General features: G+C 32.9%; 1 long non-coding RNA gene across 2 annotated transcripts; it reads left to right on the top strand.

The window, feature by feature from the left end:
- The first annotated feature begins 10184 nt into the window (after window positions 1-10184).
- Window positions 10185-13126, top strand: LOC112941688 (uncharacterized). 2 transcript variants are annotated; one of them, XR_011221750.1, is made up of 3 exons: window positions 10185-10443; window positions 11766-12781; window positions 12873-13126. It is a non-coding gene; the product is annotated as an uncharacterized lncRNA (long non-coding RNA). The 2 variants fall into 2 exon arrangements; XR_011221749.1 differs by lacking the exon at window positions 10185-10443 and having other exon boundaries at window positions 10461-12781.
- Window positions 13127-22769: the final 9643 nt, after the last annotated feature.

Here is a 22769-nt window from a genome sequence, read left to right as displayed (position 1 = left end):
AAATTTCACCCAAATTTTCACTCAAATAATATTTGCCATGAATATTTAAAAATCTATGACCAAACGCCAGCTTAGTGTCACGATTACCGATATTTCTTGAGATTATATGTTATATCGTACATTTCTTCATTGTCTCATCTTTCTTTCATAAGTAAGATGAAGTGTCAGACATGATGAGGTAGGAGTATTCCATTGATAATCTCTGTGACTTGATCAGAAAGTATCACATTTACTGCATTTTTAGACATTTTCATTTTACACACGCATAACTAATTTCGTATAATTAATAAATGTATAACTAAATGATGTATAATTAATAAATATGTGTAATACCTACATTATTGATACATACATGACTCTATCCAACTATCAAACGACCCCTAGTTGTTAGCTTTTAGAAGACCTGATCAAATTTGAATTTTCTCTCTATAAAAATCATTCAGAAAGTAGCATTTCTTATTAAACTTTTTTAAAGAAAAAGAACACTTATACCCAAAAAGCGACTACCTCTTACTCTCGTCCCCTAATTTTTAACTAGTAATTCAACTTTAAAATGCTACTATATCAACTAAGAAGGATAGTATATCACTACAAACACTACTCTTTCAATTACAAATTGATACTATCAAAATATAAATATATATATATATATATATATATCAACGATGGTTCAATCATCAATAAAATAAGTCTGATAAATAGCTGGAGTCGTGGATTAAAGCAGAATAAGTATATTAAAATTGAGTTCAATTATAATAAATATTTTGGCTAATAAATTTAGTTTATATAGTTTTCTCTTTTTTAAATACACATTAACAATTTGAAAATGAGTTGATCGGAGGCAGAAAGGGACTAGTAATAAGCCGGAAAAGGGAAAGCGACGACTGTGGTAGCCACGTAGGCCGTCGTTCACGACGGTAGATTTGTCTTGGGACTTGACGACATTTAGGGTTCCACCTGCTGATTTTAACTATTCCCCGACCTGTGTCGGACCGCCGGTCACCGGCGCCGTTCACGGCCTACCAGCTAACTGCACGTGGGTTGACGTGGTCCTTTTTTCATTATTATTAATATTATGTTCACTTTTACTGAGATTTTTGGGTCAACTTTATTTAATATTTGTTTCGTTTAAAAAAAAATGATTTTTTTTGTTTCAAAAGGCGGGCACCCTTTTCTTTTTTGCTAGTAATATTTTAAATATTAAATATCAGGTGTTTGTGCCTGTGCAGATTTAATCTATGTTATTTTTTTACTTTCAATTTATATGAGACAAATGAAATTTGAAAAAGCGAACTAAATTTTTTATATGAGTTTTTAAAATAAAATTATTTTTAATTGTTAATTTATATACTTTTTATGTCATTTTCGAATAATATATGTTACTCTATTTGTTTCATTTTATGTTATACAAGTAATTTTAGGAAAATCAATGAAGTTCCTTATATGGTTCTCACATATTTTTAATTGTCATTTTACTATGATTCATATTACTTTTTATTTCTTACGCTATTTTCAAATAATATATTTAACTTTTTCCTTTTATAAAAATAAGGGAATTAACCAAATTCATTATTTTTTAACTATATTTTTCTTAAAATATCTTAAATTGTTACATTTGTGTTTTAAGTTTCTTTTTTATATATTTTTCAAATATGTAACAAATTAGAAATAACAAAGAAGAATTTAAGTTTTCAAATCATTATATTTCATTTTTAATATATGACTCCCTCCTTTTCGATTTATATGAATTTTTTTTAATTTCATTTCAAAAAGAAAATAACTTCTGAATTTTAATTTTTTTATATAGCATATTTAAGATCGCAAAATTAAAAAATATTTCAATACACAAAATTTAAATATACATATATATTTTAATTTTAATTTTGATTGATGTTACCTAATATTACACTTGATATATAATTATTAAGAGCTAAGCAAAATCATAAATTATTTACTTTTATTTAATAAATAGATATCACAATAACTCATAAAAAAATGAAGAAAAAACAAAAATGAGGTAATACAAACAAAAATGATTAAAGATGTTTTTAGAATTATTTAATTTTCTTGTTATCATTCTTGGATAGATTTTTTGTTTGCATAAAGTTACATTTTTACCTTTGATAATCATTCACTTCATATATAGAAAGATGTTTCTAGAATTATTCATTCTTGATAGATTTTTATTAGAATGAAATTTCATTTTTATTCTTGGTCGTCTTTAATACAAATATATCATCCTATTCATTTTTATTTGTAAAGTTACTTTTTGACATTTTTTTTCTTTAATTTCAATCTAATATATATTATTAATTTTATCACACTTATTTATTTTCAATATATTAATTAGAATCAAAATAAAGATGAAAATAATTAATTCATGATAATTTTTTATATAAAAATTGAACATTTTCTATCAGCATAATCAATTAAAAAAATATTAAGAATTAAATTAAAGTAATAGTAAAATAGAGTAATAATAAAATAGATATTACAATAACTCCCAAGAGAAAAGAAAGTGAAGTAATAACAAAATAAGTTAATAGTAATAACAATAACTTAAGATGTTTGTAGAACTATTTAATTTTTTTGTTATCATTCTTGGTAGATCTTTTTAGTGTGAAATTACATTTTTGCCCTTAATCATTATTCACTTCATATATAAAAAGATAATTCTAGAATTATTTATTTTTTTCATAATGATTTTCGTTAGCGTGAAATCACAATTTATTTAAAATTACAGAATTCAATTTTTCTTTTACTCTTGTTATCCCTAATTACTTGTCTACTTTTAAAAATAATGATTGACATAATGAATTTAGCATTTTATCTCTATTAATTATGAAGTGTATCAATTCAAAATTTAAGAATTTTAAAAAAGTTTTACCTTTTTAAAGTAATTAATTTAGCGTGTGACAAATAAAAAATAATTTACTTTATTTTAAAACAAACAAATAAAAAAAATGAAAAGCTAGAGAGAGTATTTTTTAAATTCGATATCAAGTTAAAATCTTCCTTTTAAAATTAAGAGAGTAGTATAATTACGGCTAATAATTAAAGGTTTTTAAGTTAAAGGTGGAATTGGAGACCGTAAAGGATGTGAATAGTTTGTAAATATTTCATTATTTTAATTGAAAGTATCTTTTTTTTTCTGTTTGATAGAAGTGGACTGTTTTGGAGTTTCGTGAGACATTTAATTTCCTCACAAATATAATATTGTTTTGGTCCAATGTTTTCATAATATTTAATCATAAAAAAAAGCTGGAGATAATAGACTATTAAAAAGCAGTTTTTTTTAAATGCCTTAAAATGTGGAAATAAAGTTTTTCACTAAAATAGTGGATTTGGTATATAGGTTCCCTATCATGTTGTTAATCATCCCTAAATAATGCATTTCCCGTTTTTCGGTCTCCATTTCTTTTATTCTAATTGACTTTCGATTAATTTCGATAAAATTTTTTTATTTAACTAACTATAATATTCAATCATTTGACGTGATAATAATATTTTATGATTAATCTATGGGAGCAGATTCACTTTTCTTATATATAACTCCTAAAATAATTTATTTACTATTGAAGAGAGCATAAAGGGTTGAAAATAATAATTCATAAATCATAACTAACTAATATGATTTTTGAAAGAAATAAATAGTAAAAATGCACCTAATCTCATTATTATTATTTTTTGGTAATAAGGTCAAGCATAGTCAAGCCAGCTTAATTTTCCACTTAGATATGTCTTCAAATTTAAGTGGGGATCAACTTGTTCCTCTCAAACTTGTCTTCAATTAAAGACAAAAACTTCGATTCCAAGTACGTGCAACTCAATTATTAAGTAATTATTATTATTATTCTTAATTATGATTAGTATAGTATTATTTTATATTATTATTATTATTATTATTATTATTATTATTATCATTATTATTAATATTTATTATTGAGGGTTAGGTTTAAAATTAAATGAAGCGGATATTGAGGGTCCATGCCTTATTGCCTTTCCTCTTCCCACTCGTGGGCACGACTCTTTTATGTCTTAATTAATTTTTATTTAATATCAAAGATATTATTATTAGTTTAGTATTATTATTATTATTTAATTAAAAGAGTTTCTTATTCAGATGCTTCTGCAGATCTCCACTTGACACGTGTAATTCATTAAGGAAAAATTAAAATATTTTTTCATTAAGTAAAATAAAGTAGACAGACAGTGCACGAGACATGGGTCACCATGTCCTATTACAATTAACAAATAATTAATCTTTTTTTTGTTTTTAATTTAATTTTAAAAGGAGAGGTTACAAAGCTGGTGATTGCTTTGTGGAAACATCTTAAAGACACATAATATGTAGTGATTAATTAATTCATTCATTAATTAATTGGTACTTTGAACTCACTTTTTGAGTCCTTTTCAAAGATATTAAGTAATGATGACTCTCTACATTTTATTTTATTTTGCTTCATTCTCACGTTTAATTGGAATTTATGTATATTTCCTACGATCATTCTCTTTAATAAATTTTCTCTTTTCAATTGTATAATAGTATTATCTTTTCCCCCCTCACTTAGACTATAGTATTACCGGAAATTTATTATTTTCCTTCTATAATTATAAGATAACTTTGAACACTAAGATTTAGATAGATAAATATAAAAAAAATAATTCTTTTCTCTTTTTTTTTTGGTTGAAATATAAAAAGTCTGAACCTTCTCATAATTTAATTTGATTTACTTTAAGTAATTATTTATTGACTATTAAATCACTCCTTTTGATATTATGTTTTCCTAATTTTACTTCCACTATCAGCATCATGCACTACTTGCTTCTAATAATTGGATTTATACATTTATATAATTATTAATGAAAAACTTTGACTATCATTCATCAATTTTGCTCAAAATACGGTTAGTCGTAAATGTTCATAATCAATTGATAGTTCGATAATTTTGTGGCTCATTTATGAAAGTCGGCAAAAGTTCCCCCTTTATAGGCCTTCTACATAGTTTGTTTCTATTTTTAAAAATTATGCAAATACGTAAACTATTCATTCGAAAAATGTTAGATTTAGTAGCTTAGCTAGAAATTTTTCAAAAGGGTGTTCAAGAATTAAATACGAGTACACTTTTTCATTTGGATGAGTGAGTAATTTAAAAATTAAACTATTAAATATATATGAAAAAATTTTGAAAAAGAGAGAAACGTTGACAGGTGCACTAAAAATTTTAAAAAATTAACTACATAATATACGTGAAATTTTTGAAAAAAAGTACCTATATATATGAAAAAATTTGAAAAAAGAGAAAATTTTTTGATAAAAAAGGAGGCTTAAAGCTGTTGTTACTTGTTAGCAAGATTTGAACTCATAAACACTTAAAAGGATTAACTTTCAAGGCATCTTAGATAACTAGGCTAAAACATCTTGTGTTAAAGCTGTCCAAATTTAACCATTTTGTATATTATTATAATTATATATACGGTATAATTTTCTGACAAAACGTATCCAATTGAGCACGTAGCTATGCCCCTGGTTATATTTGTTTTTGATATTTGTTGTTATATTTCTCAAATTTTCAAACAATATATTAAATTATCATCTAACATTGGATAAAATTTAGTTCAGATATAATGTGTAAAGTTTGTTAGTCTATGCAAAATGAAATTTTAGACTATGGTCTAAAGCATCTATAAATTGAAAGCGAAATTAAAAATAATAATCAAGAGAAATTAAAAATAATAATATAATTCAACAAATATTCTAAAAAGGGAACATTTGGTGGAAATTTCTTGTTTTACTGTTGCTGGGACTGGGAGAAAGCTTGGCATTTATAGCTAAAAGAACCTTCAAGGTAGTTTCCATGAAAATAATAGTAGTCACTTGGAAAGTTTAAAAAGAAAAAAGTAAGATACCATCACAAAAGTCCAACAAAGCTTCTCATATATTACTTATTAAGGGATGATTCTCGAAAATAAAAGGGCAAAGTCGCTTTCACTATAACAAACAAAAAATTTAATGATAATAATATAATTGTTACTATATCATATTTAGCAGTAATAATAAATATAAATATCTATATTCAATGCTCTATGTAAATATCGTTCTTGGCGACTTAAGCAATTCTATGCAATGATACTCAATCTCTACTAATTTATACCATGTATATATAGAGAGAAAAAGTCTTACTTAATTTTCTTTAGTTTAGGAGCTAATTACTTATGCACTTTACTTTGCAATATTACGCATCTTACCAGATTTTACTGTGTTCAGATACATTAAGTCAAAATTAAGTGCAACTTGTTCGAGATACATTGTTTCGAAGTAGATTCACATGTATTTGAGATATTACCAAACAAATCTCGTCCGATTCTCTCCGTTCTCGCTCGCCACTCTCTCATGTATCTTATATCCCATATACATGTGAATCACACCTGACATATACATATACATGTATCTAGTAATGATTAACATGTATCTGCGATACATACGAATCTCGCTCACCTCTCTCCCTATTTTTGTATATCTGGTAGCAAAAGTACATGTATCTAAGTGTATTTAGTAAAATACGTACTCCCTCCGTTTAAAAAAGATTGACCTAGTTTGACTTGGAACGAGGTTTAAGAAAAGAAAGAAGACTTTTTAATCTTGTGGTTCTAAATTAAAGTTATGTCAAATGTACCGAAATGCCCTTTAATTTTGTGGTCTTAAACATGCTACGTGAAAAAGTTAAAGTTAAAGTGTTGCCAAAAAAGAAAAAGAATCATTCTTCTTGAAACAAACTAAAAAGGAAATATGAACATTCTTTTTTAAACGGGGGGAGTAATATTTTGAAAGTATAGGTAGTATTAGTATATATAGTAGTGAAGCATGTCTAATTATATAGATGCATGTAATTAAGTATGACGAATAAATTCATGACTGTTCACGCAAAATTAGTGTAAGCTGACCTCCTGGATCATGCAGTACTGGTAAATAAGGTGCAAAAAACAAAAATAAGGGAATTAATTCTGTTCGTTGAACATGCTTAAACGGTATCACTAATCATTCTTTAGTGTAATTAATTTTAGTTTATTGATAAGGGATTAATTGATACATGCATTTTAATTTGGGAGTCAGATCGACCTCTGTGATGTTGAATAGCTACAACTAGCTAGTGGGGATACGTACGTAGATTCGTGTCATTAATGCAACTGAGCTTAAGGATAATGATAATCACTAATCTAATCTAATCTAATTAAATTAACAAAGTGGTCCTAATAGCTAGCTCTTCATGTATATATATAGTTGCATGTTTCATGCATATATAGAAAATAAAAATAAGGTAAGTGCATTTTGTTGAGAAAATCAAAGTAATAAATATCACATGGTATCTTTCTTGTAGAAAGTTGAAGGAATTAGTTTAGCAATTAATTTAACCATGAATTAAGTGTCAATAATTGAGATATTACTAATTATATTAGTGATACTATTTGGGATTTGACTTGGAGGTAAGGGATCAACTTGTAGGTGACCCCTGATGAGCATAATTAGTAGTAGATCTGTGTCATTAATTAATAATACTCCTACTAATCTTTCTATAATTGTCAGATATGGTATATTAGAAGTGACCCCATAGCTGTTGAATAGCTATATTAGTAATGGTATAAAAACAATTAAAAAAGGGAATGCAACTTATTTATTAAGTTTGACTAACGAAATTATATTTTATTTTTCTTATGAAAGTATTTTACTATCTATTTCCATTTTATATTTTTCTAGTGAGTTTCTATGGGAAATTAATGAAAAACATATACTTTATAGTAAAAATTTTCATTATTGATTCGTACTAGAAAAAATCTTTGTTTCTAAAAGTGTTTGTATGTCGTGTGTATATCACTTTATACATTGAAAAATCTGCAACTTGCACTTCGAGTTTAAATATAAAAATTCTAATAAAAATCAACTCGATTCATCATCAGACTCCCCCAAAGTCAACATATGAACTCTAAATGATAATTCCCAACGCAATTTAAATAAATAACATTCTTACAAAATTTAATTTTTGAATTGAAAGCCTTAAATCTCTTTTTAATGAATGTTAATGGAACTTTTCTCATCTTAGGTGTGTTTAATGAGAAAGAAAGAGAGAAAAAACAAGAAAGATTAGAGTCTAGAATAGGAAAGATTGAAGTTTAATCTCTTACCTTTGCTATAATTAATATTGTTATATTTTAATAATAAATAAATTACTATAAAAATGTTGATGAAGTCTTAAAACCAATGTAAAAGAATTCTTCGAGTTGCTATTACGGCCCAAGAACTCATCCGAAAATGACTTGTTGGACCAGGGCCAAGGCCCAATACAGGATGTTGCTATTACTTCAGTCGTATGTTTGTATATTCGTCCATAGGCCAAATCAATATATAAGAAAATTCGCCATCGTAGGATATATTAGCTTATTAAATGAAATAAAATATCTTTAAGTACGGAATTCACATTCGGTTGGTAATACTCATCTCTTGCTGAAATAATACGTATACATCTTAATGTATATCAATGTGTAACATTATGCTAATATACATATACTATATATCATTTTCGGAAAGAATCCATCTGTTACTATTTTCTCTATTACTCTTCCAATAGAGGTAGGCGAAGTGTATAAAATGAATATGAAAGGTCAAGATTATTTTTCTTAATATTTCCACAAATATTTTTTTATTTGTTAATTTATTCTTACGCTAAATAATATTTTTAAAATCTAAGATAAATTATTTGTAACCAATAAAGACATGAATTGTTATGTCACTAATTCTTCAAAGATCTCTTTTATTTGTCTCGACATTGCACATGTTTCTCTTCTTTTTTTTTTCCTCCATAGAGATGAAATTTAGTTCTTGTATACTTCTATCAAGTTATGGACAATACGAAATCAGTTAAAGAATCCAAAAATTCCACAATTTTTGTTTATGTTTATGTTTTAGAATAATTTAAAATGTTAACTAAAATATAAGGAAAACTGAAGGAGTATTAAGACGTTAAATACTTTGAGAAGTATGGACGAAGTAGTAATACTATTTAACCAGTTGTAATAATGACGTGCATGGAGGTAATAAAAGAATAATAACTGCACCATACAAGATTCATGTGTAATTTTGAAAAAAGAAAAGGCAGAGCAATTATGGAATAACTACATATATATGTTGTTTAATGTTGTTTCTAAAAGGATAGAAATGTGCAAAGAATGAAGGTCGAGTACAATGATTTTATTATACAAAAACAAGAATGACATTCAAATTGCAACATCTATATAGAAATATTAAGTTGTTAAGTCATACCGTGATAGATTTGGGAGAGGGTGGTGAAAAAAAGGTGATTACGGTTGTATATACTTTTGTGAACCAGTTTAGATTCATATTGATACACTCAAATTACAAAATATATTCATCTTGTAAGAAGACTGATAAAGTACATAAAAAAGAACAGAGATTTACATACAATGTTCATCGACTTATAAAGACATATGAGAAAGAACCAATAGAGGTTCCATGAAGACATTTGGAGTATACCTAGGGAGTATACTAATTAAGAAAATCAAGGAAATTTGCGATGGAGCTGAGACCAGGATAAAAAACTGTGAGAGGAGACTCATAGCACTTCTCAATTTTTATAAAATTGCATTAAGGATCAATCATTAGCTTGTTTTTATTAGCATTGAAGATGGATATATATATATATATATATATATATATATATATATATATATTGCCACGATAAATTCAAGATTAGGTGTCATGGTGCATGTTATTTGTTGATCATATAGATTCAATGAGACTAGCGATAAAGTTAACACTAGGTTGGAGGTTTGAAGCCACATTATAGAATCTAAAAGATTCAGATTGAGTTAGGGGTGGGCATAAATACTGGAAAACCGAAACACCGAACCGAATAGAAATTTTTCAGAATTTCGGTTTTGGTATTTCGGTTTTCGTTTCGATATTTGGTTTAATTTTTTGTATTTTTTGGTATTTCGATTCGGTTTTCGATACATATTACTTTGAAATTCGGTATTTCGATTTAAACCGAAATATTATACTATAATTTATAAATTAAATTATATTAATTAATAATTATTAATATTAAATAATTTTTTTTTAAAAAAAGTAACAAACCCTATCTCTTTGACTCTTTCTTCTACAGATTTTTTCTCACTCCTCAATCCTCACTCCTCATCCTCTCCTCTTCAACTCTTCTTCCTCTTCTTTTCTCCTCTTTCTCTTCTACTCCAGGCTCCAACCGGCAGCCACTCTTCAGCAGCGCCGCCGTTCACCAGAGAAGCAGCAGTGCCGCCGTCCACCAGGAGGCAGTAGCGCCGCCAGCCGCCATCCACCAGCAGCAGCCGCCAGCCGCGACAGCAGGACAGCAGCAGCCAGCCGCCAGCCGCGACAACAGTCAGCAGGTGCAGGTATGTTTTCAGTTTTTTTATTTTTTTCTTGACTTTTTTCATTTTTTTCTTTCTGATTTTTTTGTTACTGGTTATTGGGAATTTATTGTGATTTTATATATATATATATAGGTGGCTGAACAAACAGAATAAATATGGGTGTAGCTGATCAAAGTCGAATAAGTATGGCTGATTCTATTGATAATACACCTAGTAATAGCATGATTTGTCGATTGGCACAGAAATAACAAAAAAAAAAGAAATGGATCCTAGATCTCTTGTTTGGCAACACTATGAAAAGGTTTTTGAAAATGGTGTATTAGTTAAAGCAAAGTGCTTACATTGTAAACAATATTATGCTCCCAATACAACAAGAAATGGAACAAGTCGACTAAAATAACATTTGACTTATCGGTGTAAAGTGTATAAACCTCCGACTGTCGCACCCGGTATTCAAAAATTATTAAATATTCAAAATAACAATTTAGAGACTTGGAAATTTGAGCAAGAGGTATGTAGGAGAGCTTTAGTTGAGATGATTATTTTGGATGAACTACCTTTTAGTTTTGTTGAAAAAGAAGGCTTTAAGAAGTTTATGAGTAAAGTCCAGCCTTTGTTTCATATTCCTTCTCGTAGAACCATAACAAGGGATTGTTATGAAGTTTATGGTGAATTGAGAATAACTTTGAAACAATCTTTAAGAGAAATACAACCAAGAATTTGTCTCACAACAGACACATGGACTTCAGTGCAAAGAATCAATTATATGTGTTTGACTGCTCACTTTATTGATAGGGATTGGGTGCTTCATAAAAGAATATTGAATTTTTGTCCTATCACTAGTCATAAAGGTGAGCATTTGCTTGAGTCTATTAGTAATTGTTTACTTGATTGGAAGTTGGATAACGTCTTTACTGTTACGGTTGATAATGCCTCTTCAAATGATGTGGCAGTTTTAGAGTTGTCCAAAAAATTAGATATGTGGGGAACTAATTTGATGGAAGGTAATCATCTCCATGTGAGATGTATGGCTCACATACTTAATCTAATTATGCAAGATGGTTTGAAAGAAATTGGTCCTTCTATCAAAAAGGTGAGACATATGGTGAAATATGTTAGATCATCTTTTTCAAGGACAAGAAATTTCTTGAAATGTGTTGAAATGCAAAAGATAGAATGTGATAAGATGTTGTCTTTAGATGTGCCTATTAGGTGGAATTCCACCTATTTGATGTTAGACACAGCAGAAAAGTTTGAGAAGGCTTTTGAGAGGTTTTATCTTTATGATGGTAATTTTAATTCTTTTCTTGCTACTGATGTTTGTGAAGATGGAAGTATCGCAGGGTCAATTCAATATGAAGATTGGGCTAATGTGAGGAATGTCACAAAGTTTCTTGAAAAATTTTATGAACTCACTTTGAAAGTTTCAGGTTCACGGTATGTTACTTGTAATGTTCATTTTGAAGATATATGTAAACTTGATGCTTATTTGAAATTATGTATAGCAAGTGATGACCTTGATTTGAGTAAAATGGCTTCGGAAATGAAAGAAAAATTCAAGAAACATTGGGGGACTCCTGAAAAAATGAACAAAATGATTTTTATTGCTTCTGTTTTGAATCCTCGCAATAAATTTGTCTATGTTAGTTTTGCTCTTGAAGAATAACTTGGGGAAGAAACAGAAAACGTAGTGAATACGAAAGTAGAGGCTTACTTGAGGGATTTGTTTGCGATATATATAAGTATGAAAAAGGTTCCAAAAGTCAACCATCTTCATCTGACTCATCTAATTCTTCTACTAGTGGTATTTCTCAAAATATGTCCAAAAATTCTTTGAGAACTAAGTTGCACATGAAGAAACAAAAGAATGATTCTGGAAGTTTAGGTGTTAAATCTGAGTTGGATAAATATCTTCTTAAAGACCAAGAACCTGAATCTGAAGATTTTGATATTTTGAGTTGGTGGAAAGTTAATTCTCCTAGATTTCCAGTACTTTCACAGTTGGCTCGAGATGTATTGACTATTCCTATGTCGAGTGTGGCATCGGAATGTGCATTTAGCACCGGTGGTCGAATTCTAGATTCCTTTAGAAGTTTATTGACTCCCAAATGTGTGCAATGTCTTATTTGTGTCAAAGATTGGCTTTGACAAGAAACCAAGCCTATTTGTGTTGAAGAAAGTTTGGAGTTTCTTGAAAAAAGTGAACTTGGTAAGACTTTTTATTTTTTATTTATTTATGGAAAAAATAAAATACTTATTGTGTTGTATCTTGTATGACATGTTTCCTTTTATTAATTATAGAAATGGCAAATAGTGGAAGAAACTCTTCCATTGTTGATCTATGATTGACTTGCAAGCGGTGAGTTTAATACATCATTTATTTAATCATATCATTTTTTAATCTTAAAAGTAGTATTCTAAGTTTCTAATATTTTATTTTATCTTAAAAGGTCTAAGGGTCAAGACAATGAAGAAATAATTTTGTTGGCACGTGACACTTGAAAGTTGAAAGTGATCTCATGGAAGAAAGTCAAGAAACTCAATATTGTTGTTTGTTATTGTTTAAAGTAATCTCATGGAAAAAGACAAGAAGTTTAAAATACATTGATTGTTGCTTATTATTGTTACTTGTTAGATTGTTATTATGTTGTATTTGTGAAGACATTAACTACAAATCTACAATGCAACTTTTGTTTTAGTGTCATTGTGAATTTCAAATTGTGTGTTTTAGTGATATTGTGAATTTAAAATTGACATATTGAAGATTTGAATCATTGATATATTGAAATTTGGTAGTAAATTAGTAATGCACTTCTTTGATTTATTATCTATTTTTACTTTTTAGCCCATTAAGTTGAAAAATCAAACAAAAAATTGAAAAAATTGTAAAGTTTAAAATTTTTAAAAGCCCACTAAGTAGGCCCATTAAAAACCGAAATAAAAAATCAAACCGAATTAATAAAAACCAAACCGAACCGAAATATTTCGGTTCGGTATTCGTTACATAATTTACAAAAACCAAAAATCAAAAAAACCGGAAAAATAACCGAAAGCGAACCGAAATACCGAATGTCCACCCCTAGATTGAGTAGGAACAAGACTTAATACTTAGAGCTCGTTTGGATTAATTTAAAAAAATATTCCCTCCATCCACTATTGTTTGTCATGGTTTCTATTTCTAGAGTCAAATTATAAGAACTTTGACTAACATTTTAAGATGTATTTTTTCATCATATTGATATGCAAAAAAATTGCAATTTATAATACTTTCATATAATTTTGCATATCTAAATTTTTTGTTTAAATATCGAATTAATGTAATCCAACTTAACTTTAAAAATTAGTCAAATTAACTTTCGAAAAGTGCAACATGACAAATAAAAGTGGTCGAGAGGAGTAACTTTTAATTAAAAAATAAAAAGTCAAATTGAAAATGACTTTGAAGTCAAATTGAAATGACTTTTAAGTCAAAAAATAAAAAGTAGGAGAAGACCTACTTTTGATTTTTGACTTATGTTAAGTCATCTTTTACTTTGTCAAACACTTCTTAACTTATTTTAAGTCATTTTGGCTTAATCCACTTTTATTTGTCATGTTGCGCTTTTCGAAAGTCAATTTGACTAATCTTTAAAGTTAAATTAGATTACACTAATAAACTATACGAAAAGTACTATAAATTACAGTTTTTTGTATATCAATATGATAAAAATATAGATCGTAAAATGTTGGTCAAAGTTCTTATAATTTGATTCTAAAAATGAAAATCATGACAATTAATTGGGACATAGTGAGTATTTTAATTTTTTTTATTTGACAAACACTTTTAGAAATAAAAAATTTACTTAAAAGTAGATTTTACCAACTTCTAAACCAATTCAAACACCCTCTTAGTGTTTTGCCTTGCTATCCGTGACACATCGTCTTCAATTTATATCAGGAGGTTGTGAAGGATATTGAGTAGTATAAAAAAAAAGTAAAAATTATAGAAAGCACATAGTATAGTAAACAAATTACTTTATATCCCTACTCTTTTATAAATTACAAAATTCCCTTCTTTTTGTGTTGCGGAGACTTTATTAAGCGGACAGATACTTTAATGTAGAAGTTATAATTATCAAGTCAGTGAGTTAAAAAAGGGATTTTTATCAATTTAATGCATTAAAAAATAATTTAAAACAGAAATACAAATCAACTGCCACAATTCACGCATATGTTTCTTTCATCTTCAAATCATTCATTCATAAAATACTATTGTACTTAAATCTCCATTGATGTTTTATGAAAAACTCTTAGGTTGATTCTAAAAAAATTCAATGCATTTTTCGTGAAGATTTGTAATGAATATTTCGATCTTGTTAAGACATTCAGGTATATGGGAAAGTAATGTTAGGTACGAGTGATACAAAAGTGATGACAATTACCTATTATAGACTTTCTGGAAGAAGCTAGAATTCTATTTGGTAATTGGAATTGCAAAAATTGAGAAATAGCATCTTATACAGAGGATACATTAGAGAGAACATTTAAAGAAATATTGATTATAAACGTGTCCAAGTGTGCGAAAATAAAGGTACATATTTGTATTACAAGTATTATGTTTCTACCTTTACTTCTCATTATATTGTTAAGTATACAAATTGAAAATCTGTTTGATGTATATATATTTGTAGTGTATGAAGGTGCGACAAGATACATTGTTTGTCTTGAGAGAAAAACTTGTTCATGTGGTAGATTTCAACATGACGAGATACTTTGTGTGCACGCAATGACTGTTTTGAAGAAGAAGAATATTAAAGATGTACACTCCTACTGCTCAGATTACTATAAACATGATGCATTAACAATGTAACGACCTGTTTAGTCGTTTTGAGCAGCAGATTTTATTTCTGGAAAATTGGCTGAAACCACGGAACCCACGACGGACCGTCACAGGCACGACGGTCCGTCACAGATGTCTCGTTTCAATATACTTAGGAATTCTGAAATTGGGTACTGAAAATCGACTCTCTGAACTTCGTAACGGACTTGCAGGACGGACCGTCACAGGTGTGACGGACCGTCACAGTGTCCTTGGTGAAAATAAAGTCCTGGCCCTCACGACGACCTGAGTGACGGACCGTCGCAGTCACGACGGCCCATCACAGGTTACGCAATTCCAGTTAGAATCGAATTTCTTTACACGTTTTAAGGGACGTTTTGGACTATTCTTTCCTTAATTATAGATTTCGTGGGTATACATTAATAACTCAAAATTCTTGAGGGATAAAAGAGGTAATTTTGGGTTAATTGGTGGGGTATTATTGTCATCTTTTACACTTAGTTATATGTTAATTAGGGTAAAATAAGGAGGGTTTGAATAAGAAAAGAGAAAAGAAAAGAGAGAGATAGATTGATCGATTGAGAGAGAGAGTCGAACGAGGAAGAAGAATATCAAAGCTTGGGAGATTGCTTGTTGATTCCAATTCTTCGGTGGAGGTAGGTTATGGTTTCCCTTACGATATTCGTAGTAAACTCTTAATAGAGAATGATATGTATTGATAATATTGTAAACCCTGCTATATGCTTAATTGTATGCTTGCATGAATATGATTATGTGATTGTGATAAGATAAGCATGATGAAAATATTGAATCCCAAATCTTGAAAAGAAACTTTAATATACATTATTGATGATGATGCCTTGGTATAGAAGAAGGCTTGATGAATTAAAGTAATGGGATTGAGGATGCCTTGGTATAAAGAAGGCTTGATGATTTACAGAATGATATTAGGGGATCGGGTGTCACGAACCGACACGTAGATTTAGTGGATCGGAGTGTCACGTACCGACACATGTAGGGGATCGGGTGTCATGAACCGACACGTAGAATTAGGGGATCGGGTGTCACGAACCGACACGTAGAATTAGGGGATCGGGTGTCACGAACCGACACGTAGAATTAGGGGATCGGATGTCACGAACCGACACGTAGATTTAGGGGATCGGGTGTCACGAACCGACACGTAAATTTAGGGGATCGGAGTGTCACGTACTGACACAAGAGAAATAAAGATAATGAATCCTGAAAGATGTTAATATACTCAATCTAATGAACATGATTCCCAAATGAGTATGGTATTGGGGCTTGAGTCCTCATGTGTGAACTTGACGGTAATTGTTAATGATATAGTGCTTGTTGTTGCTACATGTTGAGTATCATAGTTGAGTTTATGATATTACTTGGTATATACTGTTTTCTATTTTGAGTTGGCCGATGATATCTACTCAGTACCCGTGTTTTGTACTGACCCCTACTTTTATGTTTTTCTTCTTGTTATTTGTGGAGTGCAGCAAACGTGCCGTCGTCCTCAACTCAACAGTAATTCTAGCCAGTCTTCGTCACACCGGATCTTCAGGGTGAGCTAACGCTTCTAGCTTGGACTGGATCTTCTCCTTCGTGTCTTGATGCCTTGAACTCCCGGCATGGACTAGCTTCTTATGTATTTTTAGCTTCTTAGAAACTCTTAGAATTAGTAGTTTAAAGTAGATGTTCTTGTGATGATGACTTCCAGGTTTTGGGAATAATAGATGTTGAATATTGATAGTTATTGAATTGGTTTTTATTAATGAGTTTAAGTCTTCCGCATTACTTTATATTTATATTATATTGAAATGTTAAGGTTAGATTGGTTGGTTCGCTCACATAGGAGGGTAAGTGTGGGTGCCAGTCGCGGCCCGGATTTGGGTCGTGACAAACTTGGTATCAGAGCATTAGGTTCGTTGGTCTCATCACACAAGAACAGGTCTAGTAGAGTCTTAAGGAACGGTAGGGGGACGCCTTTACTTTTCCTTGAGAGGCTATGAGACTTTAGGAAAAATTTCACTCTTTCATTCTTTCTTTCGTGCTACTACTTGAGTCCAATTGGTATCTAGGCGATACGAATTGGTATCTGACCATCTTCACTCTCTTTCGCAGATGGTTAGAACTAGAGCAACGACTACGCCAACACCAACACCAGCACCGGCGAGACAGGGTGCGTCTGAGCCATCCACTGGGGCTGTAGCTCGAGGAAGAACAGCGGCAAGGGGCCGTGGTAGAGGTCGTGGGAGGACGTCCTCTAGGGGAAGAGGACGAGCACCTAGCCCATCTGATACTAGGGTAGTGACTCCTCCACCGACTGAGGAGGTAATAAGAGAAGGGGAGGATGGGGAAACTGAACAAGTGCAAAATGAGGAAATGCCACCCTAACCTACCCCAGAGATGATCAATCAGGTTCTGGCTTATCTTAGCGGGTTGTCTAATCAGGGCCAGACACCCCCAGTGTTTTCTGCACCAGCACCTCAGGCTCCGGAGGTACAACATACGGCTACTATGGCTCCCCGCATGGATGTTCCATTGGAAATAGGCACGTTTCCACGTCTGACTACTGGGCTTATAATGACAAATGATCAGCATGAACTTTTCAGTAAGTTCTTGAAATTGAAACCTCCAGTCTTCAAGGGTGTGGAATCTGAGGATGCTTACGATTTTCTGGTTGACTGTCATGAGCTACTACACAAGATGGGTATAGTAGAACGGTTTGGTGTTGAGTTCGTGACTTATCAGTTTCAAGGGAACGCCAAAATGTGGTGGCAGTCACATATCGAGTGTCAACTAATAGAGGCACCACCTATGACTTGGGACTCATTCTCTAGCTTGTTCATGGAGAAGTATATCCCCCGGACTTTGAGGGATAGGAAAAGGGATGAGTTCCTGAGCCTAGAGCAAGGTAGGATGTCGGTTAATGCTTATGAGGCTAAGTTCCGTGCACTATCCAGATATGCCACTCAATTATGTTTCAGTCCCCAAGAGCGAATTTGCCGGTTTGTGAAGGGGTTGAGGTCAGAATTGCGGATTTCGGCCTTACAGATAGCGGCAACGGCAAAATCCTTCCAAGAGGTGGTAGACTTTGTGATAGAAGTGGAAGGAGTGAAGCCAGACGACTTCACCACAACATCGACATCAAAAAGGCTTTGAAAGGGAGGTGAGTTTAATGGTTCTTACACTAGAGGACAGGGTTTGGGAAGTTACTCAGTCCGACCAATTCAATCTTCACTACAGACTGTAGTTGGGGGACCACCTCAGACCGGTCAACACTTCTCCGAGGGGCATATGATCGACTCCAAAGAATGTTATGGATGTGGGGAGATTGGACATATTAGGAGAAATTGTCCCAGACCAAGTTACAGACCCCTAATAGCTAGAGGTAGAGGTGGTCAAGGTAGAGGCCGTTTTTCTGGAGGGCGTGGTGGTCGAGGTAATAGTGGTCACCAAAACGGCAGAGGTAATGGGCAAACTGGGGCCACTACATCACAACATGGTAGGGGCAACGGACAGACGAACGATAGGGCCCATTGTTACGCTTTCCCTGGGCGGTCTGAAGCGGAGGCATCTGATGTTGTCCTCACAGGTAATCTTCTGGTTTGTGATTGCATGGCTTCTGTATTGTTTGATCCTGGATCCACGTTTTCTTATGTATCTTCCTCATTTGCTAATAGTCTAAATTTACATTGTGAATTACTTGATATGCCTATTCGTGTTTCTACTCCGGTGGGTGAGTCTGTGGTAGTTGAAAAGGTGTATAGGTCTTGTTTGGTGAACTTTGTGGGGAGCAACACCTATGTAGATTTGGTTATCTTAGAAATGGACGATTTTGATGTGATTCTGGGTATGACTTGGCTTTCTCCGCAATTTGCAATCTTGGATTGTAATGCTAAAACGGTGACGTTAGCCAAGCCTGGGACAGACCCGTTAGTGTGGGAGGGTGACTACACTCCCAATCCGGTCCGCATCGTCTCCTTTCTTTGTGCTAGGAAAATGATTAGTAAAGGGTGTTTAGCTTTCTTGGCACATCTCAAGGATGACACTACCCAAGTACCTTCGATTGAGTCGGTTTCAGTAGTTCGTGAGTTTCTGGATGTGTTCCCTGCAGATCTTCCTGGTATGCCACCGGATAGGGATATTGACTTTTGTATTGATCTTGAACCCGGTACTCGCCCCATTTCTATACCCCCTTATAGAATGGCTCCCGCGGAGTTAAGAGAGTTAAAAGCACAACTTCAAGAGTTATTGAACAAAGGCTTCATTAGACCAAGTGCATCTCCTTGGGGTGCTCCGATTTTGTTTGTAAAGAAGAAGGATGGGAGTTTTCGAATGTGTATAGACTACAGACAACTAAACAAGGTAACCATAAAGAACAAGTATCCTCTTCCCCGCATTGATGACTTGTTCGATCAGTTACAAGGTGCTTGTGTCTTCTCTAAGATTGACTTGAGATCCGGTTATCATCAATTGAAAATACGGGCAACGGATGTGCCAAAGACTGCTTTTCGAATGAGGTATGGGCATTACTAATTTGTAGTGATGTCTTTTGGTCTTACGAATGCCCCTGCTGCGTTCATGAGCTTGATGAACGGGATTTTTAAGCCATATTTGGACCTCTTCGTTATCGTATTTATTGATGATATATTGGTATACTCAAAGAGCAAGAAGGAACATGAAGAGCATTTGAGAATGGTATTGGAAATGTTGAGGGAGAAAAAGCTTTATGCCAAGTTCTCTAAGTGTGAGTTTTGGATAGATGCGGTGTCCTTTTTGGGGCACGTGGTTTCTAAGTATGGAGTGATGGTGGATCCTTCTAAGATTGAGACAGTGAAGAATTGGGTAAGACCTACTAATGTGTCAGAAATAAGGAGCTTTGTTGGGTTAGCTAGCTACTACCGCCGATTCGTCAAGGGATTCTCTTCTATCGCTTCCCAATTGACGAACTTGACTAAGCAGAATGTCCCATTTGTATGGTCGGATGAATGTGAGGAAAGCTTTCAGAAGCTCAAGACTTTGTTGACTACCGCACCTATCCTTACCTTGCCAGTAGAGGGTAAGAACTTCATTGTTTATTGTGATGCATCCTATTCTGGTTTGGGTGCAGTACTAATGCAAGAGAAGAGTGTGATTGCTTATGCTTCAAGACAATTAAAAGTGCATGAACGTAACTATCCCACTCATGATTTGGAATTGGCTGCGGTAGTGTTTGCATTAAAACAATGGAGACACTATTTATATGGGGTTAAGTGTGAGATCTATACGGATCATCGTAGCCTTCAGTATGTCTTTACTCAGAAAGATTTGAACTTAAGATAGAGGAGATGAATGGAGTTACTAAAGGACTACGATATCACTATCTTGTATCATCCGGGGAAGGCGAATGTTGTAGCGGATGCTTTAAGTAGGAAGACGGGAAGCATGGGAAGTCTAGCTCACTTGCAAGCTTCTAGACGCCCATTGGCTAGAGAGGTTCAAACTCTAGCTAATGACTTGATGAGATTAGAAGTAAATGAGAGGGGAGGATTGTTGGCTAGTGTGGAGTCAAGATCTTCTTTTCTTGACAAGATTAAGAGAAGACAGTCTGATGATGAGAAACTGCACAGAATTCAAGATAAGGTATTGCGAGGAGAGGCTAAGGAGGCACAAATTGATGAGGAAGGTGTTTTGAGGATCAAGGGAAGGGTATGTGTACCCCGCGTCGATGATTTGATCAACACTATTCTGACAGAGGCTCATAGTTCAAGGTATTCTATACATCCGGGTGCAACCAAGATGTATCGTGACCTAAAACAACACTTTTGGTGGAGTAGAATGAAGCGTGACATTGTGGATTTTATTGCCAAATGTCCAAACTGTCAACAAGTAAAGTATGAACACCAAAGGCCCGGAGGAACACTTCAGAGAATGCCCATTCCGGAATGGAAGTGGGAAAGAATTGCAATGGATTTTGTGGTTGGTCTTCCGAAGACAATGGGTAAGTATGACTCCATTTGGGTGATTGTTGATAGGTTAACTAAATCTGCTCATTTCATTCCGGTCAAGGTGACTTACAATGCAGAAAAGTTAGCCAAACTTTACATCTCGGAAGTGGTGCGGTTGCATGGGGTTCCACTATCCATCATATCAGATAGAGGTACGCAGTTTACTTCTAAATTTTGGAAAACATTGCATGCGGAATTGGGTACTAGGTTGGACCTTAGTACTGCGTTCCATCCTCAGACCGATGGTCAGTCTGAAAGGACGATTCAAGTGTTGGAGGATATGCTTCGTGCGTGTGTGATAGAGTTTGGTGGTCATTGGGATAGCTTCCTACCCTTAGCGGAGTTTTCATACAATAATAGCTATCACTCAAGTATTGATATGGCTCCATTCGAAGCATTATATGGTAGGAGATGTAGGTCTCCCATTGGTTGGTTTGATGCATTTGAGGTTAGGCCTTGGGGTACTGACCTTTTGAGGGATTCGATGGAAAAAGTGAAGTCTATTCAAGAAAAGCTTCTAGCGGCGCAAAGTAAACAAAAAGAATATGCAGATCGAAAGGTTAGAGACTTAGAGTTCATGGAAGGTGAACAAGTCTTGTTGAAAGTTTCGCCCATGAAAGGGGTGATGCGGTTTGGAAAAAGGGGTAAACTAAGTCCAAGGTACATTGGACCATTTGAAGTACTCAAGCGAGTAGGGGAAGTGGCTTATGAGTTAGCCTTGCCCCCAGGGCTGTCCGGAGTACATCCGGTATTCCATGTGTCGATGTTGAAAAGATACCACGGAGATGGAAACTACATTATCCGTTGGGACTCAGTTTTACTTGATGAGAACTTATCTTATGAGGAGGAGCCTATTGCTATCTTAGATAGAAAAGTTCGCAAGTTGAGGTCAAGAGAGATTGCATCCATCAAGGTGCAATGGAAGAATCGACCGGTTGAAGAAGCCACTTGGGAGAAGGAGGCAGATATGCAAGAAAGATACCCACATCTGTTTACAGATTCAGGTACTCCTTTTCTCCCTTGTTTTCCTTCTTGTGATCGTTCGGGGACGAACGATGGGTAAATTGGTATCTATTGTAACGACCTGTTTAGTCGTTTTGAGCAGCAGATTTTATTTCTGGAAAATTGGCTGAAACCACGGAACCCACGACGGACCGTCACAGGCACGACGGTCCGTCACAGATGTCTCGTTTCAATATACTTAGGAATTCTGAAATTGGGTACTGAAAATCGACTCTCTGAACTTCGTAACGGACTTGCAGGACGGACCGTCACAGGTGTGACGGACCGTCACAGTGTCCTTGGTGAAAATAAAGTCCTGGCCCTCACGACGACCTGAGTGACGGACCGTCGCAGTCACGACGGCCCATCACAGGTTACGCAATCCCAGTTAGAATCGAATTTCTTTACACGTTTTAAGGGACGTTTTGGACTATTCTTTCCTTAATTATAGATTTCGTGGGTATACATTAATAACTCAAAATTCTTGAGGGATAAAAGAGGTAATTTTGGGTTAATTGGTG

This window comes from Solanum lycopersicum, chromosome 6 (genome assembly GCF_036512215.1).
Source record: "Solanum lycopersicum chromosome 6, SLM_r2.1".
In the NCBI taxonomy this organism is placed as follows: Eukaryota; Viridiplantae; Streptophyta; class Magnoliopsida; order Solanales; family Solanaceae; genus Solanum; species Solanum lycopersicum.
Note: the sequence above shows the minus strand (reverse complement) of the source record. Positions and strands in the feature narration are given on the sequence as shown.